This window comes from Falco biarmicus, chromosome 5, assembly GCF_023638135.1.
Source record: "Falco biarmicus isolate bFalBia1 chromosome 5, bFalBia1.pri, whole genome shotgun sequence".
NCBI classification, from domain to species: domain Eukaryota; kingdom Metazoa; phylum Chordata; class Aves; order Falconiformes; family Falconidae; genus Falco; species Falco biarmicus.
In genome coordinates, this window is record NC_079292.1 from 77060559 (window position 1) to 77079850 (window position 19292).

The window sequence follows — 19292 nt, forward strand, 5'->3', positions numbered from 1 at the left end:
TGAAATTACTGATGGGGTATGGCAAGTAGCTGAGGTGAAAAAATGTGCTCCCAAATTATGAGTATATTCCTCTGGTACTCATTCCTCAGCAAATAAATCAATGAAGACCACATCCTAACTGTACTCACTGTATGGGTGGACCATATATCTATATCTACACAAACAGTAAGTCATCCTCTCTCTAATAAAACTATCAATTAGATTACAGATAGCTGCATTTCAGCATTCTCTAGTAGCAACGTCCCTTAACAGTTTTAATATTCAAAAGCAGTACTTGAAATTAAAACTGTGAACCTATGAGTAACTAGATTACACTATAGAGCTCCAGTTGTATATACTGCCACTAGAACTCATCACTAACGGCTTACTAACAGATCTTTCTTTTCTGAAAGGAGCAGTTACTGGCTTTTGGCTTTTTACACAGAATCAAAAAAAATTGATGGACATCACTACTATAAAATCATCCACTGTAATTTAAGATACAACATAATTCCAAGACACTGAATAAGAGTTAGAAACCCTGGGCACAAGGATCTACTCAAGGCAAAGCAATCAGTCAGTTACTTTTTGCAATCTGTTTGTGACAGCTCCATGGCACCTATCTGTGGACCTTCAGTTAGTTCACATCCCACATGTTCCAGTTTCCCTCTCGCCCCGAGTTAGGTACTCAGCAGCTTAGCTGGATCAGAACTACAGACAGGAAGATCATGCATGTGCTAAAAATCCTATCACTGATCTTTTCCTAATTTCACCAATAACATTTCCTCAAAAGAGAAAAGTTCTGGATCTTCCAGGAAAGGTTTGCTTCATGCTTTATTGCTGTTAAAATTCCTTTACCTTCCAGTATTGCCACAAAATCCAAATAACTCAACCCTCCATCTGGTAACCGTAGCATTTCTGTTAGCAGATTAAATTCACTGTCATCCATTGGCATGCCATGATCTTCCAACACCTGTTAGAAGAGAAATAAAGTTAGTTATATAAGGGCCTGTTTTCTTGCTTAATATACCATTTTGAATACTAAATATCTGGGTGGTTTATCCTGTGACTTAACTTGAAATTACTCTGAAAATTGATCTCTCTTCCTTATATTTACAGTAAACCATTTAAATATAGATTTACTCTGTACCACTTTAATTCTATATAGAAAGAGACACAGAGCAAAATTTGACTATATTTTTGAGACTTGCATTTTAAGCAAAAGCACTGAGTGACAGGCTAAGATTAAACTTCACCTGGAAAGGAAGAAGTGCCAGAAGAAATTACATTAGCTCGTTTAGAAGACTGGAGGAAAACTGTCATTTGCAGAATTTCCTGCTACCACTTTTCCCCACAAGCCTGCCACAACTCCCTCCAGGACAAGAAATGCTGCAGAAAGGATTCAGACCCCTGAACCACATACAGCTGCAGTGAGGTGGAAGGCACGATTCCTTCTGCATTGCTGCTCCTCAAAGCAGATTTGGGGATCCATTTTGGCAAGGAACTTTCTGATCTTCCTCCATTCCTCCCATGTCCCAATCTCTTTTTTTTTTTTTTTTCCTCTTTTTTTTTGCAGGCCTTCTACCTTTCTGCATCTAAATGGTACAGCAGTCTGGAGTGGTTGCAGTCTGCCGTTGTGCCCCTCAACATTACCTGGCAGTCAGCTGTGGAGGGGTCTATGGGTTTCTTCTATTTTTCCCACCTCCTGTTTCCTTGAAAAGTTGTAGTTTTAGCCTCTGCTGCTGCTGCTGGCTTTTCCAAAACCTTTCATTTCCTTCAGCTGCCTTGTAATTCCTGATTTGGGTCTATTTCTTTATAACTATCCTGCACACCTCTGTCCTGACTTTCCAAGTGTTCCTACAGCAATTACTCTTGCCATTATATTTTATTTAATTGTACAGATTAAAAGAAAAAAATTCATTAGATAGCTGAACAGCATAAGGATTGTTAAAAAAAGTGAGAATAATTAGCAAATTATTATTCCTTTCTATGAAGGTAAAGCTTCTGGATAAGCAAACACATTTTATGTTCAGTTGAACAAGTATTTACCATCAGATCAAATACTTAATAGTAATGATAAGGAAATCTGGCTGCACAAATCCAATCAAAGCTGAAGAGAATCAGTCACAATAGTAATGTTGGTGACTACAGTTTCAACTATTAGTACTTTCATCTAGAAGAAAAAAGTGATAAAACTCTGACAAAACTGCATACAAGATTAAGTCATGTTAAATTGTATGACTAGGTCATTGTCCTGTGCTGAATGGCTCACGAAAGACAGTTTCTAAGTCTTCTTTAAAGGAAGAGGATTGGTGACAACCTTACAGGGAGAAGATACTGTAATCCTTCACACAAGTGAAGGCACACAGACAAATTGTGGATGTTACCCCAGGACCCCTGACCAAGCTTCAGTTATTCTCTTCCTGATTTTGAACTACATTAAATATTGGACAAGTCCAAGGGTGAAAAGGCATGGTCTGTCCTACTTGCCCAGTTCCCAGGAAAGCCAGGCCAGCAAAGCCAGAGGTACTAGCTTACTCTTTGGTAAAGGAGGTGGAGTTCAGCATCCCCCTTCACTAACGAGCCTCACACCTTTGGCACTCCACAGGCAAGCAGTTAGAAGGTGTCGTATGCTGTAAGCTGTAAAGAAAAACACAGCAAACTGACAGTATTTTTATAACCCTGCAAAGGTTAACTGGTGATTTTATTTCTGCTTTTTTGAGTTATTCAGGCATATCAACATCAATTACCCTTCAGAGGAGTGTAAGGGTGCATTCTGCCCACTCCCCTAATGCCACTGTAACATAATGTTTTACAAACTTGAGGGTAGGAAGGCTCTGCAGAAGGATCTGGACAGGCTGGATTGATGGGCTGAGGCCAGCTGTATGAGGTTCAACAAGAAGTGCCTGGTCTGTGCCACCTGAGTCACAGCAACCCCATGCAATGCTACAGGCTTGGGGAAGAGTGGCTGGGAAGCTGCCTAGTAGAAAAGGACCTGGGGGTGCTGGCTGACAGCCGGCTGAACGTGAGCCAGCTGTGTGCCCAGGTGACCAAGAAGGCCGACACTATCCTGGCTTGTATCTGGAACAGCATGGCCAGCAGGACAAGGGGAGTGATTGTCCTCCTGTACTGGGCACTGGTGAGGCTGCACCTCAAATCCTGTGTTCAGTTCTGGGCCCCACACTGAAAGACACTGAGATGCTGGAGCGTGTCCAGAGACGGGCAGTGAAGCTGGTGAAGGGTCTGGAGAAAAAGTCCTATGAGGAGTGGCTGAGGAAACTGGGGTTGTGTAGTCTGGAGAGGAGGAGGCGGCTCAGGGGTGACCTCATTGCTCTCTACAGTTCCCTGAAAGGAGGCTGCAGCACGGTGGGTGTAGGTTTTTTCTCCCAGCTAACAAGTGACAGAACAAGAAGAAATGGCCTCAAGTTACACCAGGTGAGGTTTAGAATGGATATTAGGAAACATTTTTTCACTGAAAGGGTGGCCAAGCATTGGGACAGGCTGCCCAGGGAGGTGGTGGAATCACCATCCCTGGAGGTATTTAACAAATGCATAGATGCAGTGCTTGGCAACATGGTTTAGCGGTGGACTTAGCAGTCCTTGGTTAATGGTTGGACTTGATGATCTTAAGGATGTTTTCCAACCTAAATGATACTATGATTCTATGATTCTATGAAATAAACAGACCTTATCCACTTCCAAGTTGGGCAGACAGCTTCTGCCCATTTCTATGGCTTTGCCTGGAATAACAAATCAGAACACAAGTATGCTTTTACGTTTATCACTACCACACTATGCTATTACTGGTTGAGTATCCTATTCCACCTCTGAGGACAAGCCACTCTGTCCAGCTGTACGGTAGCTGCCTGGCTGCTTTAAATGGAGCCATGATCAGAGTAGCAGTTTCAAATATGCCAATAAGGAGGGTGGTGGCATTGGCACACCTGCCTAGCTACAGAATCGGGATCAAGTCAAAGAACAGTACACCACTGTAGATCACTTTAACTTCAGTGGCACCCCAAAATGCCTCACAACATACCCACCCAAATGCACCTGGGACATGTCATACCGCCCACACCATTTGCGACAGTGTGATGTATCAAAAACATCTATATGCAGCTGGCAGATATGATACACAGAGTCCTACATACTTCTGAAGTGGCAGTTGGAGACCAGGGGAGATTCCCCACAGTGCCTACAGTGGTGCTAGACACCCATTTTGTGATGCCCTTATCTATCACAGAAGCTCTACAAGCTCCTGGGTGAGAAGCAACTGTGCTCCCAGGGCAAGGATTGATGAACATCTTGGTAGAAGTGTCAGGGAAATTAAAGCAGGAAGAACATGAAAATCTCCAGTTGGAATCCCACCTAGACAATGAGGTGGAAAACACCCTTTCCTTTGCAAAAGCTGCAGAAATCTTTAAAGACCACAAGTGATGTGGTTTCAGTCTGCATGTCACCTGAAAACACACATGCCCAGGCAGTTCCCAGTGACATAAGTAGTCTGTCACTTCAGTTCTGACAAGGAATCCCTTTTAATCACCCTTATTCACACAGAGCTCTCATCCTTGTTCATTCCAGGGTAGGCTTATTTCACTCAGCACAAGGCAGGGCAGAACAGGACTATTGCAGTGAAGCATGCCCCTTTTGACTGATCATAACGAGCAGCAGCGGGGCAGAGTTCCCAGGCAGTATTCCACCCAGCTGGTCTCTGCTGAGCTTGCAGTGTCCAAGAACATCACAGTGCAGCGATGCATATACCTGCTGCAGGTACATGATGATTTTTTATCCTTTGTACATTGCCAAAACTTGAGAAATGCATCATCCACAGTGTAATAAAAGAACAATGAAACCACAAAGACTAACTGTTCAATAGCTTCTGGTGCTATACAAATATCTTAAATGTGAGTTGTATACAGACAGCCAATGCAGAAGAAAAAGCAGCAGGTAGAATGAGTTTGTCCTGCCTAACAGTGACAAAACGCATGTTGCTGCATTAGCTGCAGGCAACATATAAGCCTCTTAGGTATCACATTGTAGTGTAAATCACAACAACCAAAGCCAATGTCCCAAAGGTATGTGCCACAGATGGCAGATTTGTATGGGAGGAAGGGTTGCAGCTTAACGTATTCCAAATAAGTGTATTATTAACAAGAAAATATTAAGAAAAACGGAAAATATTTTACGTGCTTTGTCCTCCCTCTTTCCCTCCCCTTCATTTCAAAGCAATTTTATTTCCTGCACATAACTGCAGAGAGATACCCACCTGGGGGTAAGATGATGTGTGGCTGAATGCAGCTACAGTGTTCGCAGGGGAAGGCTCTGTAGTAACAGCCTTCATCCTGTCGTATGGTGTAGAGCACACACCTCATGGGCCTATGCCGAGAAGGAGAGAAAGGAAGGCAACAGCTTGTCACCCCCTCACAGTCAGTGTATTTGTCCCTGCAACAGTAGCTGGTGACAACATACACAGTCCATGGTACATGGATGCTGAATCAGAGTAAAGACAGATCGGGACAAACTTTCTCAAGGGACTATGCAGGCCATTTTCAAAGGTTCAGTTCTGGTTTAACTCATGCATCAGCGCCCAGACAAAGGGCAGGCAGAGCATGCATTACTGTCATAACACTATTCAGCAGCACATCTTGCTTAAATCTAGGTAGACTAGGAAAATGTTATTGCCATCATGTCTCTTTTCCTGCCCAGTCTCAACTTTCAGCAAAGGATTTTGCTTTGAAATGTGAAAAGAAGGAAACGTACAGCTGGCTGCCAACAGCGTCACAGCTACAATCCCAAATCCATGACCTCACAAGCCTGTCCAAAGCACAACACGCAGTCAGATAAGCCATTAAAGCTGTGATGAGCACTAGGAATACCACAGATAATGCTACCTTAAAAAAGACACCTACAAAATTCAGTGGGAAGTCTTGGCAAGTAAGAACTATACAATTTCAATACATGCGTGTTATTGTGGATCTTCTCAGCACTGAGATGCTGTACCCAAATCAGCTAACTTAATATCAAAAGCCATCCAACATCAAATAATTGCATTGGAAATTTACAACATGATTAAAGCCACTGAAGTCAAGTAAGAGCTACAGAAAGGTTCTCCTCTCCTTTTGGTGACCATTCTACACCCTGAAATGCTACTAGATGTCCGGAGGAGATTTCCTGGACACAAACACTGCAGGCTCCTTTGAAAGCAGAGCAAAAGTGAGCAAGAAAGAGAGCCGGGGACCCCAGGGGTTGCCATAGTCCCAGCATGATAAGAAGCCACACTGCGGTCCAAGAGTGGTTCAGAGGAAGCTGAGGCTCAGAAATCTCAAAGACAGTATACAATTAGCTTAGGTCATTCGCCCTGAAGTGTCATGCTGTAACTGTTAAGAATCTTATTCTTCACCTACCTATATCAGGTTCCTACCAGCTACCACTGTGGAGTTGCAAAGAGGGCTTAAGGACTCTTGAGTTAAGGCTTTGGTAATTCTTTAAGGTATGCCCACTCACTTCATACAATAGGTGTGTTGTTGGTTGACATTAGGCCCCCAAGTCCCAGCTGTGTCTTGCCAGTCCCAATTCATACATGTACTTTTTGACAACTGGGAGCAGCTGAAGTTTTCAAGACATAGTGCTACTACAGGATGACAATTTTATGTCTTTAAAGATGAGATCCTTTCTCATACAATAACCTACATAAGACCTGTTTAGCTTACCAGTAACTGAAACAGTCCTGAAGGATTTAACTTTACTTATGTGAGCAGACACATTGCTAAGACAGTATCTTTCTGGGAAAAGTACAGGAGAGAGAAAAATAGGTAACATCTTTCCTACCTTTCACAAGCCAGCTTTATTAATTTTCCCATGTGATTGCTTGTTGCAGGCAAAAAAGCTGTCTTTAATAGTTGCTGTCTGTTTTAACACTCTGCCCTTCTGCCTTTTAATTACTTCCTCAACAGTTCTGTTCTGAGCATATTTATTAGATTGATCTTCAATCTACTTGATTCTAAAATTGAAAGATTGTGCATGAAGACAAGCTGCTTATTTTTTGTAGTTTCAAACATTTGATACAGCAATAATGACCAAGATTGCTTCAATGACAAACAAGACATAGACATGGAAGAAGCTTCTTTGATGCAAAACAAAATGATAGGTTGCCAAGGCCCATCTTGTGCAAACATTTCTTATGTATAGCTTGCTTTATAGAAAAGAGAGAGAGAAGAAAAAGAACCCACCCCAGAAATTGACTGCTACTGCTCTGAAGTGTTTATTTTGCAAATGGAGACCTCCAAAGCGAAGGCTTAGATCCTAAAGAGCCCAAGTTTCTACATCAGCTAAGGAGCCACCTTCATCCTTTAATATCTTCTCAGTTAACATGAGATGGTTAAGTTACCATGAAAGAAGTTAATGAAAGTCTTTCCATTGATTTTAAAAGTAAAAAATATATCTTATGATGTTTTCTCTCTTCCTGTATCCCAACTAAACCACTTCTATGCTTTTTCCCTTTGGAGGAATTGCCAGAATACCTTTCTTTCTTAGGCCCTATAAGAAAGTCCATAGATATGGACTATATAGTCTTCTCGCTGAAATACCACAACCTTCATCAATAAGCCATTAAAATAAATAACAATTGAATATTTTAAGACTTTTAAAGATAGAAAATAAATTAAATTAAAGGGTATGTAATGTGTCCCACTTGCACCTTTTACATCCATTATGGATTTACTATAAGCCATGAAAAGGAAAGTTAGAACAATTATTTTTGTTAAATTTTAGAGAATGTATTTCCATATAAGCAAAATGCAGAAATATTCAGCAGTCTTATTTTATAGATTTATTAAATGTGTTTTATAGTATTCCTTAAACTTGAAGATAATCTTAACATTTTAAAACTTATTCTAAAAATATGCTAATGAAAAGAGTTTTACTTTGATCTGAGCAGCACACAGAAGATTAACTCTAAGCCTCCCAAAAGGGATCAAAAGATTACAGTGCCTGGTGACTACCTCCTAAGGATCTCAGATGGACTCATCTGCTGAAGGCACCTGGTCTTCTGAGATATCTGCTCTCTTGCCTGAATGTAGTTACCAACTTTACCTGTCCCATCCAACTGATTATTCTATCATCCTGCCTATCAACATAGGCCTTGTATGAACGACCCTGAGAAAATGAAAAAGTAATTACGGGACAGGTGATGCAGGTAAACCCAAATGTTCTTTATATCATTCCTCCTTACTGAAGTTCAAGACTGAGGCAAAGGTTGGATGTATCCTGGAAATAAATGAATGATTACTTGTAGGATGTTATCTAAAAGACCATCTGCCCTGTCAGGGGCTTATTCGCAAAAAACTCTCTTTATCTACTAGCTTTATAACCTAGTAGGGAAGCCTTAGACCAGAGAAGAAAAGAGCTGACATAAAAGTTCACAGGAAGGTATTAACCACAGCCACTTAGCTGGGGACCTAAAACTACTTGGAATAGGGCTATACGTTACAGAGTCATAGAAAAGACAAAAGCAGACAGAATGGATCAAGCATGCTGATTGTCAGTACACGAATATAAGAAATATGGTATAAAAAAGGGAACCTGGAAGTCCTTATGGTTCTTGGAAGATCCTGAAATCTTACAGTTCTTAAGCCTTATTTAGAGTTCTACTGATAAAAACCTATGAGAATGAGTGCTACAGTGGTAGGATGCCTACTATATATCACCGACAGGGAAAACAGGATTTGGATTTGAAGCACTTGGAGATTTGGAGATTTTTTTCTAAGAAAAGAGAAAAAGAAGCAAAATCATCCAGGTAAAAGAGCTGGTTGTAATTGGTTGGGTAATGATTACAGTAGAAAACATGTTGTCCAGCAGATTAGCAGAATGTGTCAGTGACATCCTGTTGATGCTGCAAAATCTAGTGAATAGCAAGTCTTTCTAAATTTTATCCTAATTAACACAGAGAAACTGCTTGAAAAGGTGAAATACAGCTTAGGCAGGAACGATGATGGAATGACAGAGTTTATGACACCTGTAAAGGAAAGCAGGAGAACAGTGAAAAAAGTAGATTTCTACCTTCTCAAGAAAGTAAAGTCTCATAGAAAATGGGTCTAAAGGGAAAATAACTTAAGGAGAGCTGGCAGTGCATCAGTGAAACATGCCGTCACAGTATAAGAGAGAAGCATGAGTATATATGACCAAAACCTGAAAGGCCACAACACAATGTGAGATTCAATATAAAAAATATCAAGAGCAATGAGAACTCATTCTATAAATGCTTCAGTAATATAAAAGGAATTGAGAAAGAATTTGGCTTTCTATTCAACAGAGAAAGAAAACTACCAACAGATTGCATTAAGGGGGTGAAGCACTTAAAGCCTCTTTTTGTATCAGTCTTCAATAAAGAGTCAATATAAGCAGGCTGCTTGAACAAGTAATACTAACAAAAAATAAGGAAAGAACAAATTATAGAATATTGCTGTGTATTCATATTGGTTCTTAAAGAACTGGCTAAAGTTGCCTCCCAAATTTATGCAGAAAAGCAAACACATGACCTAGCTTAAAAAAGACGGAAGGAGAAGAACTGGAAAGTTACTGACATATTTCTAAGAAATCTATTCCTGCTTTCAGGCAGTAATTACAGAGTCACAAAGAGTTCAAAGTCTGTTAAGAGACAGAAGGGCCACTAGGGATCCTTGAGATCTACCCTGATTTCAGGGAAGATAATAATTTAAATTATACTCCCCTCCTAACAGCATCACTTTTACCTTGGTTTCCTAGGGAAATAAGAATAATGCAATCATCCTTTTCATGCCCATCTGTCAGCCTTTCCCCTAAATTTGGAGTCCATCTACCAATTTCAGACAAACTTGAGAGTGGTGGGGTCTTCAGATACAGTGGTTACAAGTTTTGTGAAACTGACAGTCATGAAAAGGAGAGAAACTCTTCATCCTCCTGGTTGGGAAGGCAGGGACATTATCTTTTCTGTTTGTTAGCAGCTAGCCAAGCAATCAGCATATGTGCCTCTCTGGGCTAGCCATGCACTGTCTCTTTCCCAGCTGGCAGCTTGAAGTACTCAGTGAGAAGTATGTTCTTTTTCTACGTTCAAGTAATAAGCTACAAGTACATTTACCAGCCGTGTGAGGCACCAAACCCTACTCCCTTGCATGTTTCTGTATCTCTGAGGTTGGGTTGCAAAGTTCTTCGTTCAGGCCTGACAAACCCAACCTAACCATCTACTCTAACACAGCAGCTCTGGGTGCCAGAACGCTTGCTGAAGGTGTGGATAAAGCTCCAGATGGTGGCTCAGCAGAAGTTAGGGACAGAGATATTTATTAGTGAGGCCACTGATTAATCTTGAGTTTAGCGTACTGTGTCCTGTTGACAGAACTGTATTGCACGTTGGTGAGTCATCTGTATTTTTTTAACTTGCCAGCTCTCTGCTTTGACAGTCTTTCAGTAGAAAAGGCATCGAACCTCAGTAAAAATAACTTTGGAGAATTTCTGAAGGATCTTTTGACCTCAAGAACAGGAAGGGCAAGCTCAACTTGCAGAAAACAAACAGGTTGATTTTTCGATTGAAGTACTGATCATATTCTGCTCTGGGGACAATCTTGGAATGTGCCTGCAGGAACACTCTTTTCCCCAAAAATATTACATAAAAGGATCCAGCCATAAGGACTTAGATATTTCCTAGTGTCTCACAAAAGTAAATTAGGAAAGAATTTCAGACAGAGGCAGTTTGCTAAAGTCCTGAAGATTAAGATGAAGGCCATTGTGGAATAGAATCTTTCACAGGTAGAGACATCTTAATTACAGGTGGAAGGATGTGGAATTATCAAGATTCCACCTGTTGCAGACCATTGGTCCAAAAATCACCACTTTGGTAAGAAAGAGGCCAGGCTTGCTTTCCTAGAGACGTCATGTAATATTTCTTTTCCATTACCAGTCAGAGCCACACAGCACCCCTTACACAAGGAAAGAAGTTATAACAAGTTTCATTTTAGGAGTTTTAGGAGGAGGGACAGAAACCTTGAACTCCAGGCTAGAAGGCTTAGAAGGTGTTGGTACCAGAATTGGCTTGAGCACCACAGAACATCACTGTGACAAGAGGAACTGAAGGGAAGATGTAAACCACTGCTTACACTTACAGAAGGAGCAACTCATCTGACATAGTTCCAAGACAGGAGCTGAACATATAAAGGTTCTGTTTTAAACTTGTCAGAATGCCTAAATCAACAGTTCTTGTCAATGTCGTAAACAAAAAGTCAGGCTTCGTATGTTTGCAGCATGGTCCCAGCTTTCTGCATAAGTGATTGACTCACTTCTGTGCAGTCTTGACACAGTAAAATGACTCAGACCATGTGCCTGAGAACTTGTCTCACATGGACTGGTGGCAGGTAGCCCAGTAACACTTCCAAATATTTGACATCTTCCCAGTAGCTAGCAACTGACCGCACTGTATAAAGCAGCTCAAAGGCCTCGTAGCCAACAGTCACCTTGGTAAGAAGGTAAAGGAGATTGTGGTCTTTTTTAAAATATCTCAGAAAGCTTGTATCATTCCCAGACCTGACTAGGAGAAACAGAAGGATGTCCCAGTGCCTGAGGGGCCTTCAGAAGATGGATAGCATGCTCCTCCTCTGCTTTGTCTTTCTACAGCAGAGCTTGGCAAAGAGTGGTAAGTGAATTCTGGTGAGTGCAAGCTGTCCTTCGGCAGGGTCCTTCAGCAGGCACTTGATTCCTCATATTGCCAATTCCAATGCCAAATATCCACTGCCAATTTCTCTACATTCATGACAGAAACGTGAAGGTCCTGGTGGACCCATAAACAATTTTGTGAGACCTGTGCTGCAGGTTGCATTAGGAGTGGCACTGAAATCGTTATTAAGGGTCAGAGCTCAGGGGCCACTGTTTATACCTGTGTTTAGTGTCCCTGCAACATTCAGCCTCCTTTGAAAAGTGTGTGGAGATCCTGTGTCAAGGCTCTGGGACAACAGAACAGAGACAACAGAGACGGGTTTTTAGAGCCATAGGAATAAGCTGCCAGTTCTGATGTGTGAATGCACAGACAAGGCAATCCCAGGAGCCGGTCTGGAGGGGATACAAATGGGGACTTAAGAAACACAAAAAGGTCAGATCGTTGAAGAGGAAGCAAAGAAGTCTGAGGAGAATCTGGGGCAAGACAGGACATACTCCCGTCCTGAGAGGTATTGACAGAAATGTGAGCTTTGCATAGGGCATTCTGTTTTATGTAATACCAGCCTGAAAATGCAGAAGGATAGGCAGTGATCGTGGCTGTATTAGAGTAAAGCATTATCTGGATTCAAGTGAAAGGAAATACATGTGTCTCGGGCTTGACTGTACATGTAGATTATCATGCAAATAGAAGAAAAATATTTCTAAGAGAAGCTCATCCCATTGCAAGGGAAAGTTCATTGTGTGTGTCCCACCCCACCCCTTCCAGATTATGTAGGTGTTTACATATATTCAAAAATAAAAAGTGAGGAGAAGCAACAGGTCATACATCTTTGCAACCTGGATGCCAGTATCAATGATGCTGGTTCAGTTGGAGGCTGTAGCTATGGCCTGCGCTAGTCACAGCCGTCAGATGTGCCAAAGTTCCTGATCCTCTGAGAATGTTCAGATCCAATTCCTGAATAATGAGCCATACTGATTCTACAAAGGATCACAAGCTTACTCTTCAGACATTATCTAGAGGGCAAACCCCCAATTTTTGAATGAAGCAGTGAGATATAAACCTCGCGGACCCTGTAAAGTGAGCTCAACGGTTTTTACCTGAATCCTAGAGCCTTTGATGAATGATTCATGTGTGGCTGCTCTCCTGATGTAATACTTTGAGTGTTGTACAGTTCTGAATGTATCTCTGCAAATTGAGAGTCAGCCCAGGACAGTACTTAGTATTAGAAAAACAGTATGTATCCTCAGTCCATCTGAAAGTCTCCATTCTATACATATTTTTTCTTTACATTAAACAGAAAATTGTCTGTAATAACAGTACCTTTTTGAAAGCTCTGTTTGCCTTTTTTCTTCTCTTTGTTGTTTTTCTTTTGATATATGTGAGCTGATACCATTTATGTCACCAGAAAGAACAGCAACTTTAAAGTTATCCAAAAGCATCTTATAAAAGATTATATCAGAAGAGTTATTCTTGTATTTATAGCATAACCCGGATAAAATAAGAATTTAAAATAATTTGAGAGGTTGAGAACAATGTATAATACAAATGTCTTAAGGCAAAGATGATCAAAGTAACACATTTCCTTCCCACATACAGTTAGGGACATTATTCAGAAGGTTGTCCTTAGGTGCTGGAAACTATCCTTCCCAGGCTCTTTCTGTAGCCTACAGAGAAAGCAGGAACCTAAGTTAAGCACTGTATCATTGCCTGGAAGAGCTCCATTGACTTTAGAAGGAGCCTAAGGACATAAGCCTCCCTCACCTACAGTTACCCTCTGTCAATACCCTGTGTAATGAACACTTGAATGATATGGTGGACACTTGGAAGAAACTTAGCTTACTCGACATTGACCTGTCAAATTCAGCTGCACTGGTGGAAGAGGGAGCTAAGATCACAGCCAATGCACAACTAAATCTGTCAGAAATCATCAATGAAAGCCCTTGTTTACCTTAATGTGTTGCCTGGCATATCAACATGACATGAAATCACTAGCGGCCTAAGTTAACACTCCTGGATGTGAACCTTTGCAGCCCAGGAACAGACACACTGTTCAGCCCCTTCTGTTATTCTGAGGGTAACTTCCAGTGAAGAGGTCGAGTTGGTAGTTCCCTGGGCCTGTGAAATTACCCTCTGAAATCATTCCCATATAAATTAGCGGAGCTCATGAATCAGAACTCTTGTCATCACTGTGTCGCTGCTTCATTGAGCTGTTCAGCCTTCCAGGTTTTCATTCATGTTCATAAACCTTTGGGGCATTCCTGGATGAAAGCAGAAGGCTCCTGTCCATGTGCTGGGGATGCATGGAATTTTCTGCACTCCACTTACTGCAACCAAGTGCCTGTTCTATTTAGAATGACGCTAAAAAAATACCCGTGGTAAAAGATACTCGTAACTTAACATGTCAAGTGCCTCAATGCCTTCCTTCTGAAAAAAAAGGGGAAAAAAAAAAAAAAAGAAAAAGAAAAAGAAAGAAATCAGAGCTTTCATTTCTTTTGAGAAGTCTAATCCACACCATATACACTGCAGGGGAGAAAGTGTCAGGGGGGTGAGAGAGAGGGGAAAGAGTCTCCATTTTCTAGTAATTGTGAAGCTCTGCTCAGCTAAAACAAGTGTAGCCTTCACAGAGAAAATGGCTGTCAACACTACAGAGCAACATCTGCTTTGTGAGTCTAATCCATAAAAGGCTTCCAAATGCCCTTAAAAATTGTTCCCTCTTTTCCTCAGTCTGAATGTCATCTCACAGGAAGCCATCTGGGACAAGCATGCCAGCTATTCTGCTGTAGCGATAGCAGTATTGTCCTCAAGTGCCTCAGGATGAGTCACATCAATGCAAAAGTCCAATTATAGTAGAAGCCCCCCAAAGCAGAAGTATCATTTCAAATAAATAAGACTGATGTAGCTGAACCACTGGAATTCAGAACGTAATTCAGTCACTTCATCACCTTTTGCTCAAAACCCCTGCATCCCTTAAAGCACCCATGCTAAATCCCCAATCTGGTTATGACATTCCCAGCACAGATGTGGTAGTCTTAAGCCCAGTGTGTATGCATTTAGAGGAGTCAATTACTTTTTTTTTTTTTTTTTTTCCTTATTATTTTAAAATACAGCCTTTTTAAACCTGGCATTTCTTACCACTTTAGAGCAGCGAATGAACAGTGCCATCCACTGTTTCTCTGCATAATCCACAACATTTTCCTAGGATAGTCTTAAATAAGATTTAGTATACAAGTTAATGAAACAAAGAAATACAGATTGGTAAAAAGATGCAAGTCAAAACATATTTTAAGGAGTCAGGATAAATCACAGAATGACAACTCTAAAAGCAGATTACAACAAAGGATTTTTTTCAAGATATCTCCTACCTGTGGATGAGCCATTCTGACTTAATTATCTATGTTGTTACTCATTTATCCTGAAACCAAATACTGCTCCAACCAAGTAGGCCATCTGTTGCATTGTTGAGTACAAATTCCCCTTCATCTTATTATAAGAATTACATTTCTTCCTCAGTGCGGTCACCAGCTCTCTAAAGCATGACCCTGATGAATGACACTGCTAAGAACAGGTGCTTTTAGGAATATTTACTACAGATGAATTAATAATATGGTGTGAATAAGACCCAGTTTTCACGGACTGAACATGGCCAATGCGAGACTATATGTCCCTGAATGTCTTTGACAATGGAATCCAAACCTTATCTTTTAGATGTATACTTTACATACTATTCCTATAAAAGATTCCAAACTCATCCCATCTGTGGTGTCGCACAGCTTGCTTTGATAAGCACAGATATCTGCACTTTTCAACAATGCCACAGTTCAATAATGCAAACATGTGTATGTGCTTGGTGTTCACCGTAACAGAAATCCTAGAGGTATTATACCTGCTTCTTCCTGCTTTGCTAGAGCACAGTCTCAGTGTTCCGCGTTTGGCTAGACTGATCTCACAAGGCTTATCTTGCATCCTTTTAAAATAAAAGCAAAACAACCATTGACCACAATGATGAATGAATTAAACCTTAACAGTTTTCCTCTCATTACCTTACTCTATATTATTTTCTTACAGGGAATGTTTAGAATTTCAAGTAAAGACCACTTTCCAATTCAAAGTGCCTGTAATTCCTGACTTTTCCTATAGTACAGATCTCTCATTGACACAAATAATGGTAGAAACATTATTTAGAAAATCGTATAACTGCTAGGTCCCAGGTAATTCAAAGGATAATTACTTGTTCATGATCAATGACCACTAATTATATACTACACAACACAAAGCTATAAAAGTGACAGATGATGAAAGCATATGGTTATAACACACTGTGCTGGGAACATGACTTTTATGAACCCGATGCATAGCACCCGAAGTTTTCTCTAAGACATTTAAAGAAAGGAAAATGCATACAGTAGAATTGGTCTTACTGATCACACTCATGCTCATTCATATTTCAGGATCAAAGATTATTTTCCAACAGCCATTTCCTATTGATGCTGTTGTGTTTGCTCCTCACACACAATGATCAGCAGGACACTGGGTTGTAAGGGTCAGACTGGAACTGATTTCTTTGATTTTCCTATTATGTTTTCAAAGGTAGGAAATAATTCCACATCTTTCTGAAAGTCACTGGCTGTAAGCAGAGAAAACTAGAGCTCTTGAGAGAGTAGATTAGACCTGATTATAACCTGACTGAAATGTTATTGCAATAAAATGCCCAATACAATTCTCTCTTCTTTGGACACAGATATTTTGACCCCATGCTCCTCATGCTTGAAGCTCTTTTGACTCTCCACTTTGGGGATCCTGCTTGTATTGAAAATGAGATTTCATGTTGACAGTATTAAATTTCAATTCCTTTTTCTTTAAAACAATAGTCTACTGAGGAAAGACACAACATTAATCTAATAAACTGTGTATTACATTGTGTTTGGAAATACTAAATAATGTTCAATAATGTCCTGGATCTCCAGCAGATCAGTTGTTGCTTTGTTGAAGAGGCTTGTCTCACCTTTGAAATGCTGAAATAATGTCAAACACAAGTTTCCAACATGGAATTGTTATGAAATTAAATAAGGCTTTTAGAAGCTGATCACATGAGGAATGGGGCATCTCTTCCACCGACCTTTTCTATATGTGTAAGGGAGACCAAAATACTTAATGCCTCTGGCTATAGCTGTCAAATTAAAAGACAGGAAGAAAGATACGGTACGAAAAGAAATTACATTAAATCTGTTCATAACTCACACATCATCAACTTACTTCATAAACCATTGATCTGACAAAGAGGGACAACACAGCTGTACAACTTTTCTTAGATGACTTGTGTTAATACTGCCAGTACATTAGGATCATAGGACTTGCAAAGTCTTATGAAAATCTTTCCAATTTTCTGCGATTTTATCTGAAAGGATGTCCTCCACCTAACAATCAAATCAATTAATAATGCAGGAAAGAAAAAACAGCGGCCCTGAGGTTAAACTATGATACCATTACCACATGAAAAATTGTACTAAAATGACAAACCTAATGTTGGAAGACCAACACTTACTGAAAATGAACTATGTTATCACTTACAGTATTGCAAGCTAGAACAAGAAGAACAGGCTATTTTATTTTGTTTGTTCCATTAAGCTATTCATGGACCATCAAATTTAAAACAAAGTTATGTTCACTAAAAGCATTTCAAAGCATGATGCAACATCAGGCCCAAAATGTACCCTGGAAAATGTTCTCAAAACTAACTGAAAAGTGACTGCAAGAAAGTGCATACCTCACTTCATAGGTCTGCTTCTTTAAGTGACCGAAGAGGCATGTCTACTGACTGATAACAACATCGAGCTTTTGCTGGCTGTTTCTCCCCTCAGTCTTGTAAAACAAAATCCACTAAGACTGAATGAATTGCAAGTGGCACTCAACTTACTCAGGGCATAATTTCAAGACAATGGGCTTGCACGGGGGAAAATAATGACAAAATCTGGCTTACTGAACCTGCTTTAGAATCTGTCTGTTACACTAGCAGTTAGAATAAAAGTGTTCTTCACTTGTAAATTGAGTACATGAAAAACAGAAGGTTCTGAGAAGAAAAACAGGATCATATTTCAACAGAAAGTCTCAGCATAACTGTAGATCTGACCAAACACTGTACTATGCAAAATTTCATAGAATCACAGAATCATTTATGTTGGAAAACACCTTTAAGATCATCAAGTCCAACCATTAACCCAGGACTGCCAAGTCCACCACTAAACCATATCCCTAAGCACCACATCTATGCGTTTTTTAAACACCTCCAGGGATGGTGATTCCACCACCTCCCTGGGCAGCCAGTTCCAATGCTTTGCCACCCTTTCCGTGAAGAAATTTTTCCTAATATACAATCTATACCTCCCCTGGTGCAGCTTGAGCCCATTTTTTCTTGTCCTGTTGCTCATTATCTGGGAGAAAAGACCTACCCCCACCTTGCTACAGCCTCCTTTCAGGGAACTGTAGAGACCAATAAGGTCCCCCCTGAGTCTTCTTCTCCAAACTAAACAACCCGAGTTCCCCTAGCTGCTCCTCATAAGAATTGTGCTCCAGACCCTGCTCCAGATTTCCAGGTGGAAGGAAGGAGGCTGAGATGCCCCTTGGGCTGTCTTAGCTGGCTGGGGACCTAGATTGGTGCCAGGTTCTGTTTCTGCCCATTGCTGCTTTTAAGATTCCTCTGACTGAATTATTTCCTACAGGAATGATAAAAATGAAGAGATTTCTTGAAAAAGGTGTCTTCTTTTATTTGTACAACCCATAATTTGCCTTTTATACAGATGAGCCATTGATGGAGCTGGCATCACCACTCAGGACACAAAACAAAAGACACTTGGGCTTCCTTGCAGCAGCTTTTCATCAAGACCTGGGTACAAACCCAGTCACAGAATCCAGACATACTCTTCCAGGCAGAATTACTCTCCAAGTGTGAAACCACAGCTACCAGGGTCATGTGTGGCTATGGTGCCATCCCTAGTGGTATTTCATGCCAAGATGAAAATGTTCTATGACTTTAAACATTTCCTTTACCTGTCTTCCCTCATGCTAGCATTTACTTCATTTGGAATGCTTATTTTAAATGACAAAAATGGCTAGTTATCTATCCACATCTCTAATTAGAGTCTAACCAGCTTAAATTGTAAATCCCACTTAGTGTGCACATCAGTTGCACATGTAGGCACTGTTTACAGCATTTACGTTTCCCCCAGCATGCTAATTTTGCAGCCACTTAAGTTTGCCCCAGAATTTCAGCCTGACCATTATTCTACTCAAAACCAGATGGAAGGGACTTGAGCTGCTGCATCAAATGTTGCTATTGTTGGAACCATCAGAGTGGAAAGTAGTCTGTTTCAGCTCCTAACATCAAAGCATTTCAAAGCAATGCACACCATTCAGGGCTGTTCAATGGGACCTTCTTTTTGTGCATCTAGTATCTCTCTTGACACTACTGTGCTCCTTTGATATCTCTCAAAAACACTACCCAGACTACCTAAGACAAAGCTAAATAGTCAGTTGACGTACTAATGCCAACATAAAAGAGAGTTGATATCGAAAATTAGGAACAGCTTCTTAATATTAGGAAGAATATTTGCAAACTGCAATTCAGGTTATTTCTTGG

At 40.5% G+C, this 19292-nt stretch overlaps 1 long non-coding RNA gene across 3 annotated transcripts in view; it reads right to left on the reverse strand.

Moving 5' to 3' along the window:
* LOC130150776 (uncharacterized) overlaps window positions 1-19292 on the reverse strand; it is a 118272-nt gene that overhangs the window by 47218 nt on the left and 51762 nt on the right. For 2 of the 3 annotated variants that reach the window (XR_008822381.1, XR_008822382.1), the window contains exon 5: window positions 838-952. This is a non-coding gene — a long non-coding RNA (uncharacterized LOC130150776). Of the gene's footprint in view, window positions 1-837; window positions 953-2517; window positions 2619-19292 lie in introns of those variants that run through there. The other variant, XR_008822383.1, reaches the window with a different exon arrangement.